General features: G+C 48.0%; 1 protein-coding gene and 1 pseudogene across 1 annotated transcript in view; one reads left to right on the forward strand and one right to left on the reverse strand.

The window, feature by feature from the left end:
- The window catches only part of LOC134760245 (E3 ubiquitin-protein ligase HERC2-like), a 40,196-nt gene extending 38,311 nt beyond the window's left edge, over window positions 1–1,885 (reverse strand). Inside the window, exons 1-3 of the mRNA XM_063716507.1 lie at window positions 1,796–1,885; window positions 1,091–1,193; window positions 38–189 (exon numbers count right to left, since the gene is read on the reverse strand). The gene's annotated coding sequence lies outside the window, so the exon portion shown is untranslated. The remainder of the gene's footprint in view (window positions 1–37; window positions 190–1,090; window positions 1,194–1,795) is intronic.
- Window positions 1,886–9,857: 7,972 nt separating this feature from the next.
- LOC129050018 (C-terminal-binding protein 1-like) lies at window positions 9,858–11,623 on the forward strand (annotated as a pseudogene).
- The last annotated feature ends 7,461 nt before the right edge of the window (window positions 11,624–19,084 follow it).

The raw sequence follows: 19,084 nt of genomic DNA on the forward strand, positions 1-19,084 counted from the left end.
GGCTAATTTTGTGTTTTTAGTAGAGATGGGGTCTCACCATGTTGGTCAGGCTGGTCTCCAACTCCTGACCTCAGGGGATCCACCCACCTCGGCCTCCCAAACTGCTGGGATTACAGGCATGAGCCACTGCGCCCGGCCACACAACACAGTTCTAAACACTGGACTCTCATATCTACCAACACTCAATACCTGTTTAAAAAGAAAAGGAAAAATTAGGAAGGGGCAATAACATTTCAGTGTAAGTATCCATGATCAACTACTGCTTAACAGCCTACACGACTTTTGATGAACAGTCAAGGCAGATTACTTAATACTTAAAATGGTTAACCTTAGGGAGTAGGAAAATACACAGACACACACAAGATATTTCAAACACTTCTTTTTGCTGCTGATAAGGAGTTCCAAAAGTAGTTTTTCCAAGCCATTTCCAAATAAAAGTAGATTGGGTGTAAAGAATTGTCTATCGAAATATTACTGTTAGTATTTATTTAATAATGTCCTGACAAGCTTGCAATTACCACGTTAAATAAAAAAATTAGGATCTAAGGCCAACACTCTTTCCTCATATTCTTGATGTGAAAATCTGAGCACTCCTCTCAATAAGGAGTTACAAATACAAAACAAACAGCTCAACTGAACTAACTCTTCTCTCTCCAGAAACACAAACACAAGACCTCATAAAATGAGTGAGTTCCTAGCGGCCATAATTACTGCAACTTACTTCTCCAATTTTCCCCTCCACAGTTAACTCAACAGCTCAAAAACTATCAGTAACAAACAGCAGTCACCATGATATGGTTAGGAGTGTGGCAGATTTCTTAACCAGTAATAATAGGAAAAAAATTTTGCCTATTAATAGATCTCAAGTTTCGTGCACTTGCAAGAAACTAATTAAAAGGCAGCCGTGCACAATCTACAAAAACAGCCATAAAAACTGTTACATTTTAAGTTAAAGGAAACAAACCTGCTCCTCTAATTCAGCAAGATACAACTGATCTCCCTTTACATACCCTAAAAAAAAAAAGCCTTACACAAGAAATTTAAACATGGAAGCAGAAACACACCAAGAAAAAGACATGTCAAACCTCACCTGTATGTCTGTTTTCGACCATTTGGAGTCAAGGCGAGCCTGGGCAGCCAAACAGAAAGATTCAGAGAGCATCTTTTCTCCAGCTTCCTCCCAGGTCTCAGGCCTGCAAGTAAACGTACATGTTGAAGACCTAACGCTTTTTAATAGTTTACAAAGACACTCCTGAAAGGTTTAATGCAGAAAAGGAAAAAGAGAGAGAACAGAAACGGGGGAGAGAAGAGCTGGGGAGGTGAGTGAAGGGGGGAGAGGGAAGAGATGGAGGGAGAGGGAGGTGGGGAAGGGAAAGCCTCCTTCCAAGGTAGGCAGGGTGTGCCGAGTTTCTGCACCACGCTGACCAGACCTTGAGACTGGACGGTCACAGGAAGCCAAGTCACAATGTCATCCCCCTGCCCTCAAATCGAAAAGGTACACACACACGACAGGGAGCCCATCGTTTTAACGACAAATGACAGCAGCATGAATCTGCCGCTTTACCCCACAGCAGGGCGCGTGCGTGAAACAAATCACTCAAAAGGAGCGCCTGCAGAAAAACCCACAGCCGCCACCACTTGAGAGATGGAGAGAGGCCGGAGGCTGCGCCGCGGGCGGTCGGCGCAGGCCGCGGTGCGGCCGCCGCGTCCACGCCCGCCTCCGTGCTCCGCCGCCCTCCAGCCCCGCGCCCGCACCGCCCCCGCCACCGGCCGCCCAGGTGCCCCAGGCCAGGACCTGAAGCGCAGGGCCCGGCCGCCTCGCCCTGCGGGCGTCCGGACGCAGCCTCCCAGAAGCCGCTTGCTCAGCCGGCGCCTGCGATCCCGGCGCCTCTCGCGGCCCGAGGGGCGGGCCGACGCGGGACTGCCGCCCCCCTGCGTAAGGCCAATCGCAACGAGGCTGCTCCGCGGGCGCAGCCAATGGGGAAGAGGAGCCCTTCGCTGCTCCTCCCGACTCTCCCGCTTCCAGCAATCCCGCTTATCTTCCTACTTGGAGCGCCCTGGCCGCGGCCAAGGCCAACAGCGGGAGCCGGAAGGCGGGATTTCCGCCGCACGCACGCACGCCCTCACTCCCACGGAGACTGCTTGGCCCGGAGCGCTCTTAATCACGCGGCTGCGGGTGGTCGCGCTCACACAAACTGGAGCTATCCAGGGCGCGGGTCGAGTGGCGAGACCAGCTCCCCTGGGTATGAGAACAGATCTTTGTCTGGTTGGCTGACTCGGGCCTAAGAGCTTCCTTCCTCTGTGTTGAACTGAATGCAGCAGAAGTCTTGAGCAGATTACATGGAGCAGCTGTAGAAGCACGGTGCGGGGAATCAAAGAAGGAAACAGATCTCCAGCGACCACAAAATAAAATTGAAGAAATATAAAACAGTATAGGCCGGGCATAGTGGCTCACGTATGTAATTCTCAGCGCTTTGGGAGGCCGAAGCGGGAGGATCCCTCGAAGCCAGGAGTTGGAGGATCCCATGTTGCCAGACTAGGCAACATAGCAAGACTCCATCTCTAAAAAATAAAAATAAAAAAATTTCACAATTAGCCAGGTGTGGTGGCACACACCTGTGATCCCAGCTGCTCGGGAGGCTGAGACAGGAGAATCGCCTGAGCCTGGGAGATCAATGCTACAGTGAACTGAGATCGTGCCACTGCACTCCAGCCCAGGCGACAGAGTAAGATCCTGCCTCTAAGAAAGAAAACTACCGGCCGGGAGTGGTGGCTCACGCCTGTAATCCCAGCACTTTGGGAGGCCGGAGCAGGTGGATCATTTGAGGTCAGGAGTTCAAAACCAGCCTGGCCAACATGGTGAGACCCCTCCTCTACTGAAAATACAAAGATTAGCGAGGTGTGGTGGGCGCGCGCCTGTAATCCCAGCTACTTGGGAGGCTGAGGCAGGAGAATCGCTTGAACCCGGGAGGCAGAGGTTGCAGTGAGCCGAGATTGCACCACTGCACTCCAGCCTGGGGGACAGAGGCTGCGCCACTGCAGCCTTGACTTACCGTGTTCAGGTGCTTCTCCACCTCAGCCTTGCCAGTAGCTGGGACTGCAGGCATATGCAACCACGCCTGGCTAATTTTTGTATTTTTTGTAGACAGGGTTTTGCCATGTTGCCCAGGCTGGTCTCGAACTCCTGGGCTCAAGTGATCCGCCCGCCTCAGTCTCCCAAAATGCTGGGATTACGGGTGTGAGTCACTGAACTCGGCTAATAGTAATGAACTTTGAACAGAAGGAAAGATGTTATTATTTTCTTGGTTATGTTTTATCTATATTTTCTAATTTTTCTAAACATGTAAAGATAAAATTCTAAAAACTCAGTAAAACCTCAGAACAAAAAAGTTAGAGTATAAATATTTATTTTAGTTAACTTGTACAAATTTGGTTTCTGGAAAAAGAATGGAATAGATTTTCTGAGAAAAAAAATCCACCACTTTGGCCGGGCGTGGTGGTTTACGCCTGTAATCCCAGCACTTTGGGAGTCCAAGGCGGTGGATCACCTGAGGTCAGGAGTTCAAGACCAGCCTGACCAACATGAAGAAACCCGTGTCTCTACTAAAAATACAAAAATTAGCCAGACCTGATGGCACGCACCTGTAATCCCAGCTACTCAGGAGGCTGAGGCTGGAGAATCCCTTGAACCCAGGAGGCAGAGGTTGCAGTGAGCTGAGATCGCACCATAACACTCCAGCCTGGGTGACAAAAGCAAAACTCTGTCTCAAAAAAAGAAAGAAAGAAAAGCAGACTGGCTGAAAGGATTAAAGAACAAAATATGATCCACCAATGTGCTATCTACAAGATAAACATTTTAAATACAGAAACAGATTGAAAGTAAAAGGATACAAAGATACAATTAAAATAGTAACCAAAAAAGAGCTGAAGGGGCTGTACTAATATCAAATGTAATACACTTTAAATTAAAGCAGGGCTGGGCATGGTAGCTCACGCCTATAATCCCAGCACTTTGGAAGGTGGAGGCAGAGAGATACTTGAGCCCAGAAGTTCGAGATCAGCCTGAGCAATATGGCATAATCCCATCTCTACAAAAAATACAAAAATTAGGCGGGCATGGTGGTACCCACCTGTGGTCCCAGCTATTTGGGAGGCTGAGGTGGGAGGATCATGTGAGCCAGAGAAATTGAGGCTGCAGTGAGCTAAGATCGGGCCCCTGCACTACACCCTGGGCAACAGAGCGAGACCCCGTCTGAAAATAAAAAAAATAAAAAACGGGGTTGAGAGACAAAAAAGGACATCCTTTTTTTTATTATTATTATTTTTTGAGATGGAGTTTCACTCTTGTTGCCCAGGCTGGAGTGCAATCGTGTGATCTTGGCTCACTGCAACCTCCGCCTCCCGGGTTCAAGTGATTCTCGTGCCTCACGCTCCCAAGTAGCTGGCATTACATGTGCCTGCCATCACGCCCAGCTAATTTTTATATTTTGGTATAGACGGGGTTTCACCATGTTGGCCAGGCTGGTCTCGAACTCCTGACCTCAGGTGATCCGCCTGCCTTGGCCTCCCAAAGTGCTGGGATTACAGACGTGAGCCACCATGCCAGCCGAAACCTTCATTTTAAAAAAGGCCGGGTCAGGCACCATGGCTCATGTCTGTAATCCCAGCACTTTGAGAGGCCAACGCAGGCGGATCACCTTATGTCAGGAGTTCGAGACCAGACTGGCCAACATGGTGAAACCCCGTCTCTACCAAAAATATAAAAATTAGCTGGATGTGGTGGCATGCACCTGTAATCACAGCTACTCAGGAGGCTGAGGCAGGAGAATTGCTTGAATCTGGGAGGCGGAGGTTGCAGTGAGCCGAGACTGTGCTACCACACTGCAGCCTGGGTGACAAGAGTGAGACGCCATCTCAAAAAATAAATAAAGGCTGGGTGCCAGATGTGGTGCATAGGCCTAGTTTGTTCACTCCTGTACTTAAGATATAAAACTCTAAAGAACAGTGGGAGGAGGGAGCTTCCCTCTAGAGGCACAGGAGCAGGCAAGTTGGTCCCTGAGCAGTGACTTTATAATAACATGTTACACTGTGTTTTTTTGTTTTTGTTTTGTTTTTTGTTTGAGACGGAGTTTCGCTCTTGTTGCCCAGGCTGGAGCACAATGGCATGATCTCAGCTCACAACAACCTCCACCTCCCAGATTCAAGCGATTCTCCTGCCTCAGCCTCCCAAGTAGCTGGGATTTCAGTCATGCAACACCACGCCTGGCTAATTTTGTACTTTTAGTAGGGACGGGGTTTCTCCATGTTGGTCAGGCTGCTCCCGAACTCCTGACCTCAAGTGATCTGCCCGCCTCGGCCTCCCAAAGTGCTGGGATTAGAGGCGTGAGCCACCACACCCGGCCTATTTTTTTTTCTTTTTTAGACAGAGTCTGACTCCGTCACTCAGGCTGGAGTGCAGTAGCGCAATCTTGGTTCACGGTAACTTCTGCCTCCTGGGTTCAAGCGATTCTCCTGCCTCAGCCTCCCAAGTATCTGGGATTACAGGCATGCACCACCACATCTGACTAATTTTTGTATTTTTAGTAGAGATAGGGTTTCACCATGTTGGCCAGGCTGGTCTCAAACTCCTGACCTCAAGTAATCCGCCCACCTCAGCCTCCCAAAGTGCTGGGATTATAGGCCTGACCCACCGGGCCTGGCCCTGTGTGTTGTTTTATGTACGTTTCTATATGTGTTATATTTCACAATAAACTAAATATTAAAACAAAGAATAACTGATAGCTATGCACAAAGGTATTTAAATTTCACCCTCACAAATAATTATTTTTTTTTTAAACAGGGTCTCACTCTGTTCCCCAGGCTGGAGTGCAGTGGCACCACCTTGGTTCACTGCAGCCTTGACCTCCCAGGCCCAAGTCGTCCTTCTACCTCAGCCTCCCGAGTAGCTGGGACTACAGGTGCACTCCATCACACCCGCCTAATTTTTGTGTTTTTGGTAAAGATGGGGTTTCACCATGTGGGCCAGGCTGGTCTTGAACTTCTGGGATCAAGGAATCCACCAACCTTGGCTTTCCAAAGTGCTGGTATTACAGGCGTGAGCCACTGTACCCGGCCAAGAATTGTTTCTTCTCCTTACCTAGGTAGAGACCTCTGCAGAAATGCTGGGAGATCTTTGGAGAGGGGAGATTTTTCAAATAAAAAATTTAATACTTGGCTGGGTGTGGTGGCTCACCCGTGTAATCCCACCACTTTGGGAGGCCAAGGCGGATGGATCACGAAGTCAGGCGATCGAGACCATCCTGGCTAACACGGTGAAACCACATCTCTACTAAAAAAAATATAAAAAGTTAGCCAGGCATCGTGGCAGGCGCCTGTAGTCCCACCTACTCGGGAGGCTGAGGTAGAGAATGGGGTGAACCTGGGAGGCAGAGCTTGCAGTGAGCCGACATCAGGCCACTGCACTCCAGCCTGGGCGACACACCAAGAATCCGTCTCAAAAAAAAAAAAAAAATTTAATACTTTGGGATGCCAAGGCGGGTGGATCACGAGGTTAGGAGTTCAAGAACTGCCTGGCCAATGTGGTGAAACCGTCTCTACTAAAAATACAAAAATTAGCCGGGCTTGGTGGCAGGTGCCTGTAATCCCAGCTATTCAGGAGGCTGAGGCAGGAGTATCGCTTGAACCTGGGTGGCAGAGGTTGCAGTGAGCTGAGATAGTACCACTGCACTCCAGCCTGGAAAATAAGAGTCAGACTCTCTAAAAAAAAAAAAATTGATCTAGTTCTAAACCTTATTTTGAATCCACCCATATTGCTCTGAAATACATTCATCTTTTCTGTGGCTAAAACCTTAAACCCTAGCCAGTAACTCGTATTGCACTTAAGGAAATCCAATCTTGCTGTGGCCCCTGAACAGGCTGCTGCTTGCCCATCATGGTGCCTCTAGTTTGTGTAAAATGCATATGTTATTTTATAATAAATCATACAAGGCTTTTTTAGTTCTAAAAGGCTATTATTCACTAGTTGCTGTGTGAATCAGTATTTCTGGGTGCATTAGAAATTATTAGAGTTGATGCCCAAGACTCATCTCCACCAGCACAGGGGAGGCATCTGCTTGTTTTATGGTCTGTGACTCTGGGCCTCCTTCTGCTGGGCTCAGTCTTGAGGTGGGTCTGACTCAGCTCAGAGCTGTGCACCCCAGCCGTCCTCCCCAACTTACATGAGTGCTCTTTAGGATGGAGCTGAACAGCGGCTTCTCAAAACCACTTGGCCCCATCACAGGCCCTGAGAACTGATTGGGTCACTCTGGTGGGCTCCCCAGCCCTAGCCAAGAAGGGTTTCTCTAGGGAGCCTGGCCCCCACTCATGAGACCTGGAGCCCCAAAGATCCTGACCAGGGGCCTGCCTCCTCCAGAGAGGGGCCACTCACCCCCACCAAGCTCCCTTCACAGAGACCCATCCAACAGAGCTGAGGAAAATCATGCCTCATAAATGAATAAATACATAAATAAGGATGCCGGGGGCCTATGGATTTTGTAATTCCTGAAAGAGGGCAGAGTGGCTGGCTCACAGCAAGCGCAGTAGGAGATACTGCTCACTGGCCAGGCTGTGCTCTGTCTCTTTGCAGGGAGCCCTAGGGGACAAGAAAAGCCAGAGGAGACCAGCTTGCCTAGAAGGTACCTCTCTACCCCTTCTCTGGAGTTTCTGGGACATGAAGCCCACCCGAGGGACACGTGCCTCCTTGGGAGTTGTACCAGGCCTCCTTCCTGATCTGGCCATCCAGTGGTTTTCAGTGCCAGAAATAGAAGAATAAAATAGGCCCTTTATTGGATGTTCTTCAGGAACATGCACACTTCTTTGGATATTTCCATCGGTTTATCTCTAGTTAAAGTTAAATGCTGTGTTATACCGAGTATTGGTGAAGATGTAGAGCTACAAGAACTGTCAAGCTGGCAGTAGCATAAAGTTGTATAAGCACATTGGAAACCTGTTTGGCAGCTTCTACTAAAGCTATATCTATGCTTACCTTCAGAAATTCCATCCTAAGCATGTACACAAGAGAAATGAGTGTGTATGTCCACAAAAGGACATATAAAAATGCTCATTGCCATTTTTATTCATAAGAGCCCCAAATGAAAACAACCTAAATGTCCATCAACAGGAGAGTGAATAAGTGGTGATAGTCACATCATGGAATACTACACAGCCAAAAAAGAAAAATGAAGTGGTAGGAACGTTCAACGACATGGGTGAATAGAGGGAGCCAGGTATGAGAGACAGTGCACTGTACCAGCCCACTTAGATGAAGCACAGGAAGGCAGAACTGACGATGATTGAAGTCAGAAGAGTAGTTTCCTTTGTGGGAAAGTTAGATCAGGAAGGAGCTCTCTGGGGTACTAGAAATCTGCCGTATCTTGGCTGGGTGCAATGGCTTACGCCTGTAATCCCAGCACTTTGGGAGGCCTAGGCGAGAGGGTCACTTGAGCCCAGGAGTTAGAGACCAGCTTGGGCAACATAGCGAGATCCCATCTCTACAAAAAATTAAAAATTAGCATGGCATGCTGGTGTGCGCCTGTAGTCTCAGCTACTCAGGAGGCTGAGGCAGGAGGATTGCTTGAGCTCAAGAGTTTGAGGCTGCAATGAGCTATGATTGTGCCACTGCACTGCAGCCTGTCACTTCAGTGACTAAGCCAGACCAGTCACAAAAAAAAAAAAAATAAAAAGAAAGGAAAGGAAAGGAAGAAAGAAAGGAAAAGAAAAGAAACAGCTGAGTGCACTGTTTCACATCTGTAATCCCAGCACTTTGGGAGGCCAAGGCAGCTGGATCACTTGAGGCTGGGAGTTTGAGACCAGCCTGGACAACATGGCAAAACCAAAAACACAAAAATTAGCCAGGCATGTTGGTACATGCATGTAATCCCAGCTACTCAGGAGGCTGAGGCATGAAAAATCCCTTGAACTCGGCAGGCGGAGGTTGCAGTGAGCCAAGATCGCATCACTGCACTCCAGCCTCTGTGACAGAGTAAGCCTCTGTCTCAAAAAGGAAAAAAAAAAAAAAGAAATCTGCTATATCTTCACCTAGGTGAGGCTATCACATACATTGATATATATTGGAATATGTGTGTGTGTGTGTCTCAGTGTATATACCAAAATGCACATTAACAAAGATTCTGGCTGGGCGCTGTGGCTCATGCCTCTAATCCAAGCTCCTTGAGAGGCTGAGATGGGTGGACCACTAGGTCAGGAGTTCGAGAATAGCCTGGCCAATATGATGAAAGACCTCTCTGCTAAAAACACAAAAATTAGCCAGGCATGGTGGTGCGCTCCTGAAATCCCAGCTACTCAGGAAGCTGAGGCATAGGAATCACTTGAACCAGGCAGGCTGGGGTGGCAGTGAGCCAAGACCGGGCCACTGCACTCCAGCCTGGGTGACAGAGTAAGACTCTATCTCAAAAAATATATATATATATATATTCCATTAGTAAACGTAGAATTACTGAACTATAAAAATCAGCATTTTGGCTGGACGCCATGGCTCACACCTATAATCCTAGGATGACACTTTGGGAGGCTGAGGAGGGCAGATCTCAAGGTCAGGAGATCGAGGCCATCTTGGCCAACATGGTGAAACCCTGTCTCCACTCAAAATACTAAAATTAGCTGGGTGGGGTGGTGCGTGCCTTTAATCCCAGCTACTCGGGAGGCTGAGACAGGAGAATCAATTGAACCCGGGAGGCAGAGGTTGCAGTGAGCCAAGATCGTGCCACTGCACTCCAGCCTGCCAACAGAGTGAGACTCCATCTCAAAAAAAAAAAAAAAATCACCATTTTGTGGTATTTAATTAATTTATTGAGGCAAAGATGGCAATGGATGAAAATACCGTATTAGATGAGAGGATGATGGGGGATGTTTGCAGTGAAGGAGTCAGTTTCTCACCACCTGAATTATTTGAACTTAGCACCACTAAAAGTGGAGCAATCAGGTACAGAGCGCCTCCAGACCTGATGCAATAGAAATCACTGACACCATCTAGTTTTTTTTCTTTTTGAGACAGAGTCTCGCTGTGTCACTGAGGCTGGAGTGCAGTGGCATGTTATCGGCTCACTGCAATCTCAACCTCCCTGGTATAAGTGCCTCAGGCTTCCGAGCAGCTGGGATTAGAGGAATCTGCCATCACACTCAGCTAATTTTTGTATTTTTAGTAGAAACGGGGTTTCACCATGTTGGCCAGGCTGGTCTCCAACTCCTGACCTCTAGTGATCCGCCTGCCTCAGCCTCCCAAAGTGCTGGGATTACAGGGGTGAGCCACCGTGCCAAGCCTATTTCATGTTTTAAATATTAAAAAGTAGAACCTGGCCGGATGTGGTGGCTCACACCTGTAGTCCTAGCACTTTGGGAGGCTGAAGTGGGAGGATTGCTTGAGCCTGGGAGTTCAAGACCAGCCTGGGCAACAGAGTAAGACTCCCTAGCAGGGGAAAAAAAAAATTAGAAATTTTGTCTAGGATGCTGTTCAGAAGAATTAGAATAGCAGGTCTGAGACTACTGTCCTCAGAGAGGGCTGCTTGCAAAGCTGGCATCTGGGAACTTGGGTTTAGAGAGGTGTGTCACCATTCCCTACCTAATAAAAGTGGCTCACTGTGCCTAAACTGTTTGTACACACAACACAGTTTATGTTGCTTTCCTTTATTTTATTTATTTATTTATTCATCGAGACAGAGTCTCCTTCTGTCACCCAGGCTGGAGTGCAGTGGCATCAACTCAGCTCACAACAACTTCTGCATCCCAGGTTCAAGTGATTCTCCTGCCTCAGCCTCCTGAGTAGCTGAGATTACAGGCATACACCAACACACACAGCTAATTTTTGTATTTTTAGTAGAGATGGGTTTTCACCATGTTGGCTAGGCTGATGTCAAACTCCTGACCTCAAGTGATCCACCCACCTTGGCCTCCCAAAGTGCTGGGATTACAGTCGTGAAGCACTGCGCCTGGCTGCCGCTTTTGTTTGGAATGCTGCTGTTCTTTAGAGTGAGACAAGGGTGAACACTGGTGAACACTGTCTGGGGCGGCCTGGTGGACAAGAAGGCATTGGCCCAGGCCCTGAAGGAGGGTCAGATCCGCGGCGAGGCCCTGATCTTGCATGAGTCAGAACCCTTTAGCTTTAGCCAGGGCCCCCGAAGGTTGCACCCAATCTTTTCTGCACCCCCCATGCTGCGTGGTACAGTGAGCAGGCATCCACCGAGATGCCAGAGGAGGCGGCGCAGGAGATCCGCAGAGCCGTATCCCAGACAGGCTGAAGAACTGTGTCAACAAGAACCATCTGACGGCCGCCACCCACTGTGCCAGCGTGGACCCCGCCATCGTGCACCCTGAGCTCAACGGGGCCACCTACAGGTACCCTCAGGGCGTGGTGGGAGTGGCTCCCACTGACATCCCAGCTGCTGTGAAAGGTATCCTGCACATCGCCGTGTCCCTATCCCACAGCCTGCCCCCTGTGGCCCACCCGCCCCACAGGGGCCCCTTCTCCTGGCCAAACCGTCAAGCCCCAGGCAGATAGAGAGCACGCCAGTGACCAGTTGTAGCCCCGGAGGATCTCTCCAGCCCGGGCGCCTGGGCGGAGGGCCCGGAAACCCTCAGACCAGGGTGTGTGGAGGAGGCACCTGTGTGGCAGCCCTGGCACTGCAGAGACTGTCCGGGCTGTCAGGAGGTGGGAGGGGGCAGCGCTGGGCCTCGTGTCGGTTGTCGTCGTCAGTCTTATGAGCACTCTGCCCTGTGTCCTTTGCCTTCCTCATTAAGCAGAAGTCAGTAGTTATTCTCCCACGAACATTCTTGTCTGTATCCAGTTTTTAGAACATTACAAAGATCTGTTTGCTTAGCTGTCAACAAAAAGAAAACCTGAAGGAGCATTCGGAAGTCAATTTGAGGGTTTTTTTTTTTTTTTTTATGTTGGAACATGCCCCAGAATGAGGCAGTTGGCAAACTTCTCAGGACAATGAATCCTTCCCGTTTTTTTTTTTTTTTTATGCCACAGAGTGCATTGTTTTTTCTACCTGCTTGTCTTATTTTCAGAATAATTTAGAAAAACAAAACAAAGGCTGTTTTTCCTAATTTTGGCATGAACCCCCCCTTGTTCCAAATGAAGACAGCATCACGAAGCAGCTCCAAGATGAAAAGCTTGGGCGCTGCCCAGCTTGCCCGCTGCCCATCGACTTCTGTCCTGGGGACACAGAGGGTGGCAGCATCCCCGCTTGCACCAGTGCCATCCTGCTGATGTGGTAGGCTAGCAAGATTTTGGTTAAAATCATGTTTGTGATTGTAACCATCTGTATGAATTATTTTAAAGAAATAAAAATCTGAGAAAAACAAACAAAAAAAAGAGACAGACAGTGAGGCTACTAAGCAGGGTGGCCTCAGGCAGTGGCCTCACGGAACTGCCTGTAGACCTCTTAAGAGCGACTTGGCCACTGCAAGACAGGACACAGTCAGCTGGGTGGGCCAGGCCCAGGACAAGTTGAGGCTGAGACAATGAAACTTGCACCAGAGATCCAGAACCCTTGAAGGAGTGGACATCTCAGCCAACACCAGCATCCAGGGCTGAGTAGGCACAAGAGAAGACCCCACACAGTGTGGTCAGAGTGAGCTGGAGGACCTGAACTCAGGCCCCAATGCCGCTCCACCTCTGCCAACCTCACTCTGGTCTAGATCCATATTGAGCTCTTGGGCTGCGAGGTGTTACTATTTCACAGAGTAGACAGACAAAAGCAGTCCACTGTTGGCCGGGCACGCTGGCTTATGCCTGTAATCCCAGCACTTTGGTAGGCCGAGGCAGGCAGATCACCTGAGGTCAGGAGGTCAAGACTAGCCTGTCCAATATGGTGAAATCCTGGCCCTCTAAAGATACAAAAATTAGTTGGGGATGGTGGTGGGTGCCTGTAATCCCAGCTACTCAGGAGGCTGAGGTGGGAGAATCACTTGAACCCGGGTGGAAGTTGCAGTGAGCCAAGAAGGCGCCACCGCACTCCAGCCTAGGCCACAAGAGCGAGACTCCGTCTCAAAACAAAAAACAGCAACAACAAAAATTCCACTGTCAAGACAGCAGCATGACCACATGCTACATCTCTTTCTTCTATAGAACATCATTAGACATACTAAAATCAAAACAAAAAAAAATGTATTTTGAGACAGAGTTTCGTTCTGTTGCCCAGGCTGGAGTGCAATGGCGCGATCTTGGCTCACTGCAACCTCCACCTCACAGGTTCAAGCGATTCTCCTGTCTCAGTCGGCCGAGTAGCTGGGATTACAAAAAATACATATACTTTAAAGCAGAATAACAAATTCATAACTAAGCATGGAGTGAAAGAGGGGACCCCCAGGGACTTGAAATGGTAATGTTTTTCTTTAAAAAAAAAAAAACAAAGAAAGTGTGCAAAACGGATGTCTTCCTGTCACTTCGCACAGCCTACTGTCATAGCGCCCCAGCCCCAGACCCCAAACTCACTGTCCTGCTCGGGGACCCCCAGAACACACTGAACATTGAGGACACACCAAGTACTCTCCTATCCTCACCTCATTCCTGCAGTAAATGGCTAAAAGAATAACTCAGAAGAGAAGCCAAAAAGAAAATGCACACGGGGAACAGGAGAGGCGAGCAGAGGCCACAGCCTGGAAGCCTGGGCTGATACGCTGTGAAGACATGTCTCTGGGGGCTGCCTGCGGGGAGCAGTCTGCCATTCAAAACACACATAGACAAGCCTCTCATAGCAGACAGGGGCAGAACCAGAAATTAACACATGTGGGGGAAGTTATACACCACAAATAGACAGTAAAATCCGTGGAAGAACCAAGGGAATGGTGAAGCAGAATGTCAGGAAAGGACTTTATAATGCACAGACCTTAGAGAAATAGAGAAGGAACTGAGACAAGAATCAATTTGAATCCTTGGAAATAAAAAATGTCATGACTGAAATTAACAATTTAGCAATTACTGAACTGACACCTGAACAGAACTTGTAAAGCGTTGTGTGTGTATGCCTGTATACACATGCTCACACATACATACAGAATGAAACTTCAGAATATCAAGGACAAAGAAAAAGAGAAAAAAAGTGCCAGGGAGAAAAGATGACGAATGATGCATATAACAATGAAAATCAGGCCAGTCTCAGTGGCTTCTGCCAGCACTTTGGGAGGCCGAGGCAGGTCGACTGCTTGAGCTTAGGAGTTCAAGACCAGCCTTGGCAACATAGCGAGACTTTGTCTACACTAAAAATAAAAAAATTAGTCTGGGCGTGGTGGCTCATGCCTGTAATCCCAGCACTTCGGGAGGCCAAGGCGGGGAGATTACGAGGTCAGGAGGCTAACACGGTGAAACACTATCTCTACTAAAAATACAAAAAAAAAAAAAAATTAGCTAGGCAGTGTGGTGAGCACCTGTAGTCCCACCTACACAGGAGGCTGAGGCAGGAGAATGGCATGAACCCAGGAGGTGGAGCTTGCAGTGAGCTGAGATGGTGTCACTGCACTCCAGCCTGGGTGACAGAGCAAGACTCCATCTCAAAAAATACATAAAAATAAAATTAAAAAAATTAGCCAAATATGGTGGTTTGCACATGTAGCCCCAGGCTGAGGTGGGACAATCGCTTGAGCTCAGGAGTTTGAGGCTGTAGTGAGCTATGATCATGCCACTGTACTCCAGCCTAGGCAACAGAGTGAGACCTTGTTTCAAAAAAGACCCCAAAACCAAACAACAAAATAAAATCACAAAAATGAAAATATATCAGATTTCTTTTCATTTCTTAGATGTATTCTGCATATGAAAGACACACATTAAAATTGCAGGTCCAGGCCAGGCGTGGGGGCTCACGCCTGTAATCCCAGCACTTTGGGAGGCTGAGGGAGGTGGATCACCTGATGTCAGGAGTAGGAGACTACCCTGGCCAACATGGTGAAACCTCGTCTCCACTAAAAATATGAAAATTAGCTGGGCATGGTGGTGGGAGCTTGTAATCCCAGCTACTCAGGTGGCTAAGGCAGGAGAATTGCTTGAACCTGGGAAGCAGAGGTTGCAGTGAGCCAAGATTGCACCACTGAACTCCAGCCTGGGCGACAGAGTGAGACTGTCTCAATAATAAATAAATAAATAAACAAACAAACAAATAAATAAATAAAATACAGGTCCAGGTAGCACTCCCAGTGGTCCCACACATCTGTCCCTTATTTCAACAGTGTTAGGACAGACCTGAGCCCTCCCTCTCTTCCAGCCTCTCCTAACCTCCAATCTCCTCTCCAGTTACAACCTCCAGGACCATCTTCTCAGCCATCTCCTGACTCCAGGACCAGCCAACCCCATTGTTGTTAGAAATAAGGTTAGCTCCTTATTGCAGAACAACCACGACCTCCCAGATTCGTCAGAATGATTCCACCAAGAAGGAAACTGTGGTCAGCTGCCTGGTCCACGTGTATCGGTGGGTCTCCAGAACTTACAATTCCCTGGGTTTCTATTTCAACCACAATGAGTGGCTCTGGAGGGCTTTGGCTGCTTCTTCCATGAGTTGGTTCGATAGAAGCACAAGGGCACAGTGTGTCTCTTGGAAGTGCAAAACCAGCTGCACCATCTTCCAACGTGCACAGAAGCCATCTCTAGATGAGTGGGGAAAACCATGGATGCCATCAAAGCCACCATCGCCTGGAGAAGAATCTGAATCAGGCCCTTATGGATCTGCATGCCCTGGGTTCTGCCCACACAGACCTTCATCTCTGTGACTTTCAGGACAGCCATTTCCTAAATGGGAAGATGAAACTCTTCAAGATGACGGGCAACCACTGCAGTTACCTTTGCTGGCCAGCCAGCCCCCAGGCCCGCCTGCACCAGTCTCCTCTTTTCCAAAAGCCTACCCGCAAGCACAACCAGGGCCTCCAGAGCCCAGCAGTCTTTGAGGGGCTCCTCTGCACCTCCTGGTATCAAGGCTTCTGCCTGACCCTCTCCCTCCAGCCAGTAGGCAGCTTTTTAACCACCCTCCAGGCTTCTCCCAAGCCTTGGACCAAAGGGGAAGAAAGTTTTTAAAGCAAAAAAAAAACAACAACAAAAAAAAACAAAAACAAAGAAAAATAGGATATGGAAAAATTGACAGTAATAAAACAGAGAGCTCAGAAATAAATCCAAACATATCTGGTCAACTGACTTTTGACAAGGGCATCAAGAGGACACAATGGAGAAAGAATAGTCACTTCTTGGCTGGGTGCAGTGGCTCATGCCTGCAATCCCAGCAGTTTGGGGGGCCGAGGCAGGTGGATCACCTGAGGTCAGGAGTTTGAGACCAGCCTGGCTGACATGGTAATTACGTTTTTTATTTCCAAGAATTCAAATGGATTCTTGTCTCAGTTCCTAATTTCTCTAAGGTCTACACATTATAAAGTCCTTTCCTGACATTCTGCTATCACCATTCCCTTGGTTCTTCCATGGATTGTACTGTCTTTTTGTGGTGTATAATTTCCCACGTGTTAATTTCTGGTTCTGCGCTTGTCTGCTATGCTAACGTTGAAGCAAGGATGATAATAGAACCTCCCTAAAACTGATCCTGTCCTTGTCCAGGAGCTGAACCCACTTTTGTAAGATGAATGAAAGGCCACAAGATTAGGATTTGGGGTGGGGATCCTGAATTCTGTGAAAATACAGGCATAGTTTTTGTAATCCCTTACTGCTCAGTAGTCATGTGGCCAGAGGTCACAAGATTTGTGTCTTCCCCAATGACTCCTGTAGATAACGTCACTCTTGTCTAAGATTGGCCTTTTGGGATGTTTTTCAGACTCACCCCACCTGGACTCAACCTGTGGCCTCATCCAGACATGGACTCGGTGCATGAGGACCATTTCCACACCCCTATGATTGCATCCCCAACCACTTGGGATAACATCATTCATTCTTTTGCACGTGGAAATCCAGTTTTCCCAATACCATTGTAATTCCCCGGTGGGTTCTTCCTGCTTGCTGCACAGACAAAACCAGTTCACTGAGGCCATGGTATTGCAGTAAGGAGTTGAATTAACTCAATGCCAGCCACATGGAAGGACTGGAGTTATCACTGAAATCCGCCTCCCCAAAGGCTGAGGTTAGGGTGTTTCAAGGCAAGTTTTGTGGGCAGGGAGGGGACTCAGGAATGGGTGCTCTTTAATGGTTAGGGCTTCTCTAAGTGTGTTCTGAATGGCAGACTGCACCCCGCAGGCAGCACCCAGAGACATCTCTTTGCAGCGTATCAGCCCAGGCCTCCAGACTGTGGCCTCTGCTCGCCTCTCCTGTTCCACATGTGGATTTTATTTTTGTTTTTGGCTTCACTTCTGATTTATTCATTTAGCCATTTACTGCAGGAGCGAGGTGAGGATAGGAGAGTACTTGGGGTGCCCTCAATGGCCAGTGTGGTCTGGGGTCCCCGAGCAGGACAGTGAGTTTGGGGTCTGGGGCTCAGGCGCTATGGCAGTAGGCTGTGTGAAGTGACAGGAAGACATCCACTGCACATATTTTCTTTGGTTTTAAAGAAAGACGTTACCATTTCATGTTATATTTGTTTTATGAGACAGAGTTTCATTCTGTCACCCAGGCTGGAGAGCCATGGTGCCATCTCAGCTCACTGCAACCTCCACATCCCAGGTTCAACCGATTCTCCTGCCTCAGTCTCCCGAGTAGTTGGGATTACAAAAAAAAGTACGTTTTAAAGCAGAGTAACAAATTGATAACTAAGCATGGAGTGGAAAGAGGGGACCCCCGAGGACTGGAAATGGCAACAATAGACTATGAACTAAATTTCTCCCATGGTTGATTTGGCCTATGCCCAGGAATGAGCAAAGACAGCAGGCCTGTGAGACTGGAAGCAAGATGGAGTCAGCCATGCTAGACTTCTCTCACCGTCGTCATCTTTGCAAAGCTGGTCTCACCATTTATTGAAGTGAATTTTTTTTTTTCTTTTTTTGAGACAAAGTCTTGCTCTGTTGCCTAGGCTGGAGAACAATGGTGTGATCTCAGCTCACTACAATTTCTGCATCCCAGGTTCAAGAAATTCTCCTGCCTCAGCCTCACTCTGCCTGGCTAATTTTTGTATTTTTAGTAGAAACGGGGTTTCACCATCTTGGGACTCACAACACACATCAGCCCATCTCCTCCCCTTCTTGGCAGGGATGGTCACGATCCTCATTTCCCAGTGAAAGAAACCAAAACTCCATTATAGGGTTTCACCATATTGGCCAGGCTGGTCTCAAATGCCTGACCGCAAGTGATCCAAGTGCCTCGGCCTCCCAAAGTGCTGGGATTACAAGTGTGAGCCACTGCACCCAGCCAATTAGGAGGAAATATCCAACATTTAGCCAGGTGCAGTGACTCACTCCTTAATCCCAGCACTTTCAGAAGCTGAGGTGGGAGGATCACTTGAGCCCAGGAGTTTGAGTCCAGGCCGGCCAACATAGTGAGACCCTGTCTCAACAAAACATTTAAAAATTAGCCAGGCATGGTGGTGTGCGCCTGTAGTCACAGCTACTTGGGAGGCTGAGATGGGAGAGTTTCAGCCCAGAAGGTCAAGTAAGCTGTGATTGTGCCACTGTACTCCAGTCTGCATAACAGAGCAAGACCCTGTCTCAAAAAAAAAATCCAAAATATATAAATAATTGATACAACTCAAAACAACCCAATTTTTTAAATGTTTTAAAAAAAGAACTTGAATAGACCTTTCCTTAAAGAAGATATAAAAATAGCAAGTGGGTATCTGAAAGGTGTTCCGCATTATAGATCATTAGGGAAATGCAAATCAAACCCACTGAGATACCCCCTCACACCCCTTATGACCATTATCAAAAAGTCAAAAGGTAAATATTGGCAAGAGTGAGGAGAAATGGGAACTTTTGCATACTATGGATGAGAATACAGATTGATACAGCCATTCTGGAAAAGTGTATGAAGATTTCTAGAGAAATTAAAAATAGAACCACCATATGACTCAGCAATCCCTCTTCTGGGCATACACTCAAAGGAAATGAAATCATTACTTTGTAAAGATACCTGTATTCTCATGTTCATTGCAGCCTTAATCACAATAGCCAAGATATG

The sequence above is a fragment of the Pongo abelii genome, chromosome 16 (assembly GCF_028885655.2).
Source record: "Pongo abelii isolate AG06213 chromosome 16, NHGRI_mPonAbe1-v2.0_pri, whole genome shotgun sequence".
Lineage (NCBI taxonomy): Eukaryota > Metazoa > Chordata > Mammalia > Primates > Hominidae > Pongo > Pongo abelii.